At 47.0% G+C, this 7,410-nt stretch overlaps 1 protein-coding gene and 1 long non-coding RNA gene across 4 annotated transcripts in view; both read left to right on the top strand.

Annotated features, from left to right (window-relative positions):
- The first annotated feature begins 82 nt into the window (after positions 1-82).
- LOC113948682 lies at positions 83-3,173 on the top strand. The gene is made up of 3 exons (XR_003528209.1): positions 83-446; positions 2,065-2,132; positions 2,661-3,173. It is a non-coding gene; the product is annotated as an uncharacterized LOC113948682 (long non-coding RNA).
- Positions 3,174-7,226: 4,053 nt separating this feature from the next.
- BANP (BTG3 associated nuclear protein) overlaps positions 7,227-7,410 on the top strand; it is a 117,262-nt gene continuing 117,078 nt past the window's right edge. For 2 of the 3 annotated variants that reach the window (XM_027646462.1, XM_027646459.1), the window contains exon 1: positions 7,227-7,333. The gene's annotated coding sequence lies outside the window, so the exon portion shown is untranslated. The remainder of the gene's footprint in view (positions 7,334-7,410) is intronic. The other variant, XM_027646460.1, reaches the window with a different exon arrangement.

The raw sequence follows: 7,410 nt of genomic DNA, 5'->3' as shown, positions 1-7,410 counted from the left end.
TTATTTTTGAAAAAATTGGAGAGCACCCTTTGCTGGTTCAGAGGTGGAGCCAACTAAGTGGTTAATTTTCAACTTGTCCCTGGACTGTCTTCTTCATTGGCTCTGCATTTCCTCAGAGGGGCCTGACTGGTTGATGATTATTCTACATGTGCTTTCCAGGCTTTTTTTCCCCTCATCTGGCTCAAAGAACAGGCTTGCAGAAAGCCCCTCTTTGGAATGCAAGGAGAAGTTTCTTATCACTTCTTCAGGCTACACACTTTGAAAATGAATAGTTGTGTATTTGAATACTGATAGCCAGGAATTGCTATCAGGAACAGCTGGAATGCTGAGGGCTGGTGACTGCTCAAACTGAGGAATTCCCAGAAATCCAGGAGATATGCAAAGCTTGCTGAGGAGAACAGGGAGAGGAGCATTTTAGCTCTGGGCAGCATCACTGCAGCCTCGAGGTAAGGAATTTAAGAACAAACTAAATAACAGATTTTGTTAAGAACAAAAAACATCCCCTAATTTTGTACAGACTAGAAATAGGAACAGGCATAAGGAACCCTGGTTACTTCTCTGCTCACACACCACTTGGAACCAGGTGAATTGTTTGTGTTTCTTCAGTGGGGAGAACAGATGGAGATGTTTCCCTGCCCCACTTTTCTTAGAGATGAAAGCCAGAAGGATGTTACTGTCTTCTTATTTCCACCTACAATTCCAATAACTTTTCTGACTTACATGAAAGATGTGTATGAAAATCTCACCCTTGCATTTTCTTTGGGATGTTTGCTCTCCCTCCCCTGGCCAAAATCCACATCAATGGCACAGACACTTCCTCTGGAGACTTCCCAACGTTACAGATTATTACAGGTCAAGTGGGAATGAAAATGGGGAGCCGCTGAAAACGGAGTTATCCTTTCCAATGGCAGAGAGGCAGGGATCCAAGGATGACCCAGCACAGCAGAGCCTGAGCCAAAGGGTCCCCTGGCAGTGACAAACCAGGTCCAGAGTCCAACCACGGAGCCCAGACAGGAGCAAAAGGTAACAGGGCTAAAGGGCAGCAGCAATAAGAATACAAAGTCCTTCCTGAGGACAGGAGAAAGACAAACCTGAAGTGACCCGACAGCAGAGCTGAGAGGCCAAGGCTCAAGCTCAGGCTTAAGTGGGCTCCTGGCTCCTGGGAGTGGGTGGAGCCTGCAGGTGAGGCTTTTCAAGGCCATTAAAACTTGGTGGTGGTCTCAGGGTCATGCCAGAGCAAAAGGATTGTGAGGCCTTTAATTCCCTTGTCAGAATTGACAACACCCATGTGATTATCTTCTTTCATTAAATACACAGGTGGGTGTATTTTGAAAGCTACAGAATCTATCAATGACAGAGCAAGAAGAAATGATAAATGATAAGACTATTAAAATTAACATTCTGCTATTAGAAATTTGCCATTAAACCCAACTCCTTCAGTAAATCATAAAATTACCTGTGAAATATTTTTAATAGTTTTCTGTATGTTTGTTTTGGGGAGTTGTGTGGGTTTTTTGTTTGCTTGTGTAACAAACTGTTGTTTTGACTTAGAAACTTCTTTGCTTGGTGATATTTTCATGAAACACCTGCCTGTCTGTCATCACATCACACAGAGAAATCTTCCCATAGAAGATTTTACCTCAGCCTAAGGGAAGCTTTTCTTTGATGTCCACACTTTGCTGGGACGCCTTGTGTGACTCAGTTCAGCAGCCTGGCAACCACCTCTGCTCCCTCTGTTTATTCATTCTCCCTCATTGGGGTCCCCAAACAGGACAGAACATTCCAGATGTGTCCATACAAGTGCTGGGGAATGGGAATAGTCCCTTGATGTGCTGGAAAGCTCTAATACACTGCACTATGCCACGAACCTTCCTCGCTGTGAGGGTGCACTGCTGACACATGTTCCACATGTTCCCCAGGATCTACTGGAGAACACCTGGAACTGCAGAACTGGAGAAAAGCTCTGTCTCCAGAACTTTTCAGTCCCCAGGTTGTAGGGAAGCACAGGATTACACCATCCCAAAGTGCAGGGCTTGAAATTTGCCTCTGTTGCTCTTCCTGCAGTTCCGGCTGACCTGGATCGCCCGGATGGCTCCGAAGGGCAGCCCTGACACGTGGGGCTGTGTGGAAGGGTGCTGAGGGGACATTCTGTCAACCTGGCACTTTATTTTACCCTCCATACCTGAAAAAATAGGGTTACATTGCATATAATTTTGAACACGTGTTTAAATAGATGCAGGTCCAGAAGTAGGAGATGGTCAAATTCTGCTTAGAGCAATAGAAGGATAAAATCCTCTAAAATCAGTAGGTGTAATGAGCTCCCCTTCAGACTTTATTAATCCTAGTGGATCAAAAAAGAGTCATGATGATGATGGTACCTGACCAAGTAAACATGCTCTGGGGCAGACCTGAACAAAGCTGGGCAAACATCAGCTATGTAAGGGAGGGAAAAGGGCACAGAACCAGCTGGAAGCGGGATTCAGGGAAGATCACAGTCAGGCAAAGTGTAAATACAGGCCTGGGGCCAGTGGCAGATTTCTCAGAAGGGAAATAGCCTCCCATCATTATTTTTCCATGAGGTATTCAGGGAGATGGGAGAGTATGTAAATAAATAAGAGAACACTGAGATCACGCCTGACCCTTCTTGCCTTGTTTCTCAGACTGACAGAAATGACCCTGCAAGACCATGAACTTTGACCAGCCAGATGACAAAATGTGTAACAACATTTTTCTCCCTGCTGAGGGAATTCAAGGCCTTTTCCTTCATCCTCATCCATGAAAATCAGGAATATCCTCATCGAATAAAATGGAGTTTACTCAGCATAAACCAGAAGTGAGATCAGAGCTGGAACAGAGAATGTTACAGAGATAGGTAAAGTAGGTTCACGAGCAAAACCCACTTGATCCTGACATTTTTCTGTTATAAATCAAAGAACAATTCTGAGAGGATTGGAAATGGATGTGGTGTCTGAAAAATAAGTGATGAGGAACCTCTTTTTGGAGGTGGAAAACTAACAAGATTTCAACAGCAGAGAAGTTTTGTGTTGATAAAAGGAGAAATCACAGAATCACTGAGGTTGGAGAGTCCAACCTGTGCTCCATCTTCCCTCTGTCACCCAGCCCAGAGCACTGAGTGCCACATCCAGGCCTTCCTTGGACACCTCCAGGGATGGGGACTCCACCACCTCCCCAGGCAGCCCCTTCCAGTGCCTGACAGCCCTTTCCAGGAAGAAATTCCTCCTCATGTCCAACCTGAACCTCCCCTGGCACAGCTGGAGGCCGTTTCCCCTGGTCCTGTCCCTTGTTCCCTGGGAGCAGAGCCCGACCCCCCTGGCTCCATCCTCCTGTCAGGGAGTTGTGGAGAGGGAGAAGGTCCCCCCTGAGCCTCCTTTCCTCTGGGCTGAGCCCCCCCAGCTCCCTCAGTTGCTCCTCATATGCTGCTACATCACATTTACAAATAATATTAATATTGTCTTCTTTTAAAAATGTATTTTATATAACTTTTCATTAAGAATCACTGTCCCAATGTAGGACCTGCTGTGTTCACCAGGCTGGGTTTGTGTCCCTCTCCAGTTACAAGAGATGTTGTGCAGAATATGAATAAACTCAAATAAACGCTGAATAAACAGAGGAACTTCAAGTACTCTTTTTGCTTTTAATAGCACAGGGTGTGGTTGAGGATTTTATCCATAGGAACCAAAATTATTCCTACAGAGTTCTTACAGCAAATCCTCTGGAGTTACTTCTGTGCCCTTCTCACATCTTGTGTGTTCTTCATCCCTTTGTTCCTGTATCCTCTTGCTCAGCAGTGAGGATAATTAGGAATGCCTGTCACTTGTTTAAACAAATGCTTTGTTTGGCAACCTTTGTTTTCCTGCTGCTGCTGCAGCTGCAAAATCGTGTGCAGTGTGTTAATTTTTTACCTTTGATGCTATGAAAGGTTTTTTTTTCCTAACAACAAAAAAAAGGAAACCAATGAATGAGATACCAATCTCTCCTGATCCACACAAAACATGTGAAAGCAGCAACTTCCTCAGAAAACAATAGTAAATGAATGCTGATACAAGGGTAAAATAAGCTGGATATTTCCTGGAACCAAATGATTCTTCATAACATGGCAGAGAAATGGTAGCACAGAAATAAAATGCAAAAGAGAGACTAGGAAAAAAAAAAGAGGATGGTAAGGGTGAGGAAATAAAACAAAAAAAACCCCCGTGTTTTATTTGGGAACACAAACTAACACGGCAACAAAATGTATTTTCTTCTTTAAAATTAAAAAGCTAAATTGATGTATCACACTCTGAAGTTTTTGCTCATTTTTATATGGGGGAAGGAAAATAAGACTGGATTTGATGTAGGCACTTGAGCAAGTTACCATGGTTTAAATCAGAATATAACTTCCAGTGTATCAACTTCTTGCTGGTGTTTGCTCATGGACAGACTCTTATCCCGTGGTGAAATGAAGCCCTCATTCACTGAAGGGGGATTATACTGAATTTCATTCAATTATTGCAGAAAGAGTCAGGTGAGCTCATTTTTTGAAAGCTCCTAAAGCTCAGGAGATTGTGAAGCACAGAAAACAATTCTCCTGAGCTCAGTCATTCATGTGTTCATGTGAATTAAAGACTGAAAGCCAAATTTGGGCCTTCTGATTGAGCACAATGTAGGTCTCCACTGGAGGTTGGGAACAGAAAGATCCTCTTTCTCCTGCTGTTTCCCAAGGTTTGCAGTCAGACTTTCTGAAGTGTTTGTCAGGTCTGGCTCTGTCCATCTCCATGGCACAAGGGATAAGCTGTGATAATGGAGTCCTATCATGATTTATTGGTGTAATTCAAAATTTGAAAAGGAAACATCCCCTGCTTTGGGAAAATGATAGGGAAAAAAATCCAAAGTCATTGCTGTGGTAAAGAGGTAAAAACAAAGGGTAAGTTAATTGCAGATTCCATCTTGCTGGATCAGAGTGGACTTCCTTCCTGGCACAAGGTGCTGCAGCCTTTCTTAGTGATAAACTGTTATATTATTGGTTTATTGTGCTGTTATCTCTGATCAAAGTTGCAGAGATCAGTTGGATCCCGCCAGTATTTCCAGTTAATTTGCCCCCCTTAGATAAATACTATAATTGGTTTATGACAGGCACAGTTTTTCTGTTTGTGTTGTGTTGAGAAATGATTCCCGGGCTCTGCAGAGGAGCAGGATCTCACACCTTCAGCAGAACAGGAGTTAATAATCTGGGAGGGGATAAGAAATCATGACATCTTTTATATCAGGCTGGTTTAGGATGACAAAGGTTTTTACCAGCAGCTTCCCACAGCAGGTAGAACATTGATATTTCTATCCCTGTTTTCCAGGCTGAGACCTGGCAATTCCTTGAGTCCAGCAGACACTCTATAGCAAAACTGTCACAGGGCAAATTCCTGCAGCAAAGTGTGAAATAATCCTGTCTGAAAAGTCAGTTTATAAGTAGTTTAACCTTTGAACTGCCTAATCTACTTGTGAAGGGAGAGAACACAGTAAGTAAATCAACAGACTTGGCTGAGCAGTTACAAATCTGGATGCAGGAGCAAGGCTTTTCCTGACACACCAGTTGTTAATTCCCAAGCTCATGAAAACTCTTTAATACTGAAAACTTTGACTTGAGAAGGGACTAAAGCGCTTTAGAACAAAGCTACAGCACCTGAGAACAGCATTTCGACCCAGGAACAGCCCCATTAGGTCTGGAGTTGTATCTGTAGGATAACCAGTTACAGCTGAACTAGAGTGGATTAAGCATCTTATTCAAGGAATATTTTTATACAAAAGTCTGAAGGTCACCACTGAAGCTGAAAAATGAAGTATGGTGATGTTCTTTATTGGGCAACACTGTGATATATAAACGTATAAAACAGTCTAATCTCTGTCTTCTTTCAGAGCCGCTTGCATACTTCCTCCATGCTTCTTTTTTGGGCTTTTGCATATTTTTATGCTTCCCAGGAGGTGAACAGACCATTTCCCACCTTCTCCCTGCCCTTCTGTTCTCACAACACACTCAGAAGCAGAGCAGCAGCAGGATCAGGCTGCTGAGTTCATTTAGCAAATTCCCACTCACTGCCTCCCTTCAGCTGTGCTCTGAGCACGGGGACATTGTCCTCCTTAACATGACAGCTCTCACCCAGCTCATCCCACTTCAGGTGCTCAGGAGATCTGGGAGGAATTTGATGGAAGGAGCAGAGAAAGGAGTAAGGGATGGGAATGTGTGTGAGTGGCTTTTGAGGTGCAGATACACTATGATCTGCTGGGTGATGACTTGCTGGCCAAGGACTGTGGCAGGTCTGGAAGCAATAAAAAAGACATGGAATAATGGGGTTTGCAGTGGTCTGAGATGCTGTTGGAGGAGGAACAGCAGGCCGTGATCACAAGCTGTGGGATCAGTGCACACAACACTGGGCTGCATTGTCCAAAATGTCCTGGGGAGCACAGGGGGGTCCCTCTGAGCCAGAGGGTTGTGTGGAACCCTCAGGGCTCTGTGTGCGCTCAGGGTGGGCACAGGGTGAGGGGGCTGTTGTGTGGGTGAGGGTGTGGGGTGGTGAGGTGTGGACTTTAGGAAGGACACGGATGGGCTGGAGTGTGTCCAGGAAAGTGAACAGAGCTGGGGAAGGGTCTGGAGCACCAGGAGCAGCTGAGGGAGCTGGAAGGGCTCAGCCCGGAGAAAGGGAGGCTCAGGGGGGACCTTCTGCTCTCCACAACTCCCTGACAGGAGGATGGAGCCAGGTGGGGGTCGGGCTCTGCTCCCAGGGAACAAGGGACAGGACCAGAGGAAACGGCCTCCAGCTGTGCCAGGGGAGGTTCAGGTTGGACATGAGGAGGAATTTCTTCCTGGAAAGGGCTGTCAGGCATTGGAAGGGGCTGCCCGAGGAGGTGGTGGAGTCCCCATCCCTGGAGGTGTCCAAGGAAGGCCTGGACATGGCATTCAGTGCTCTGGGCTGGGTAACAAGGCAGGGATCGGTCACAGGTTGGACTCGCTGATCCCGGAGCGTTTTTCCCACCCTCAGTGACTCCCTGACTCCGTGATTCCGTGACTACACTTCCCGGCACGCCCCGCGTCCCCCGCGCGTACTACAGGTCCCGGCGTGCTCCTGCGGGGGCGCGCGCGGTGCCCTCTGGGAGCTGTAGTCCGGTTCTGCCCCTCGCGGCGCCTCGGCGGCGCAGGGCGGGGTGGGGGGGGAGTTGATGCGCCCGGCGCGCGGGCGCGGCGCGTGCGCGGCGCGGGCAGCGCGGCGGATCTCTCGCGAGGAAGGACGCCATTATCGCAGCCGCCGCACAAAACACCACGAGAACTCGGCACCCGCCTCACACGGTAACGCGGCGCCCCCGCGGGCGGGCGGCTCCGCGCCCCGGGCCGCCCCACGGCCCCGCGCGGCCCCGCACGGCCGC

Source organism: Corapipo altera, unplaced genomic scaffold (genome assembly GCF_003945725.1).
Source record: "Corapipo altera isolate COAL_440 unplaced genomic scaffold, ASM394572v1 62, whole genome shotgun sequence".
Taxonomy (NCBI): Eukaryota; Metazoa; Chordata; class Aves; order Passeriformes; family Pipridae; genus Corapipo; species Corapipo altera.
The sequence above is the reverse complement of the archived record's forward strand: the minus strand, read 5'-3'. Positions and strand labels throughout refer to the sequence as shown.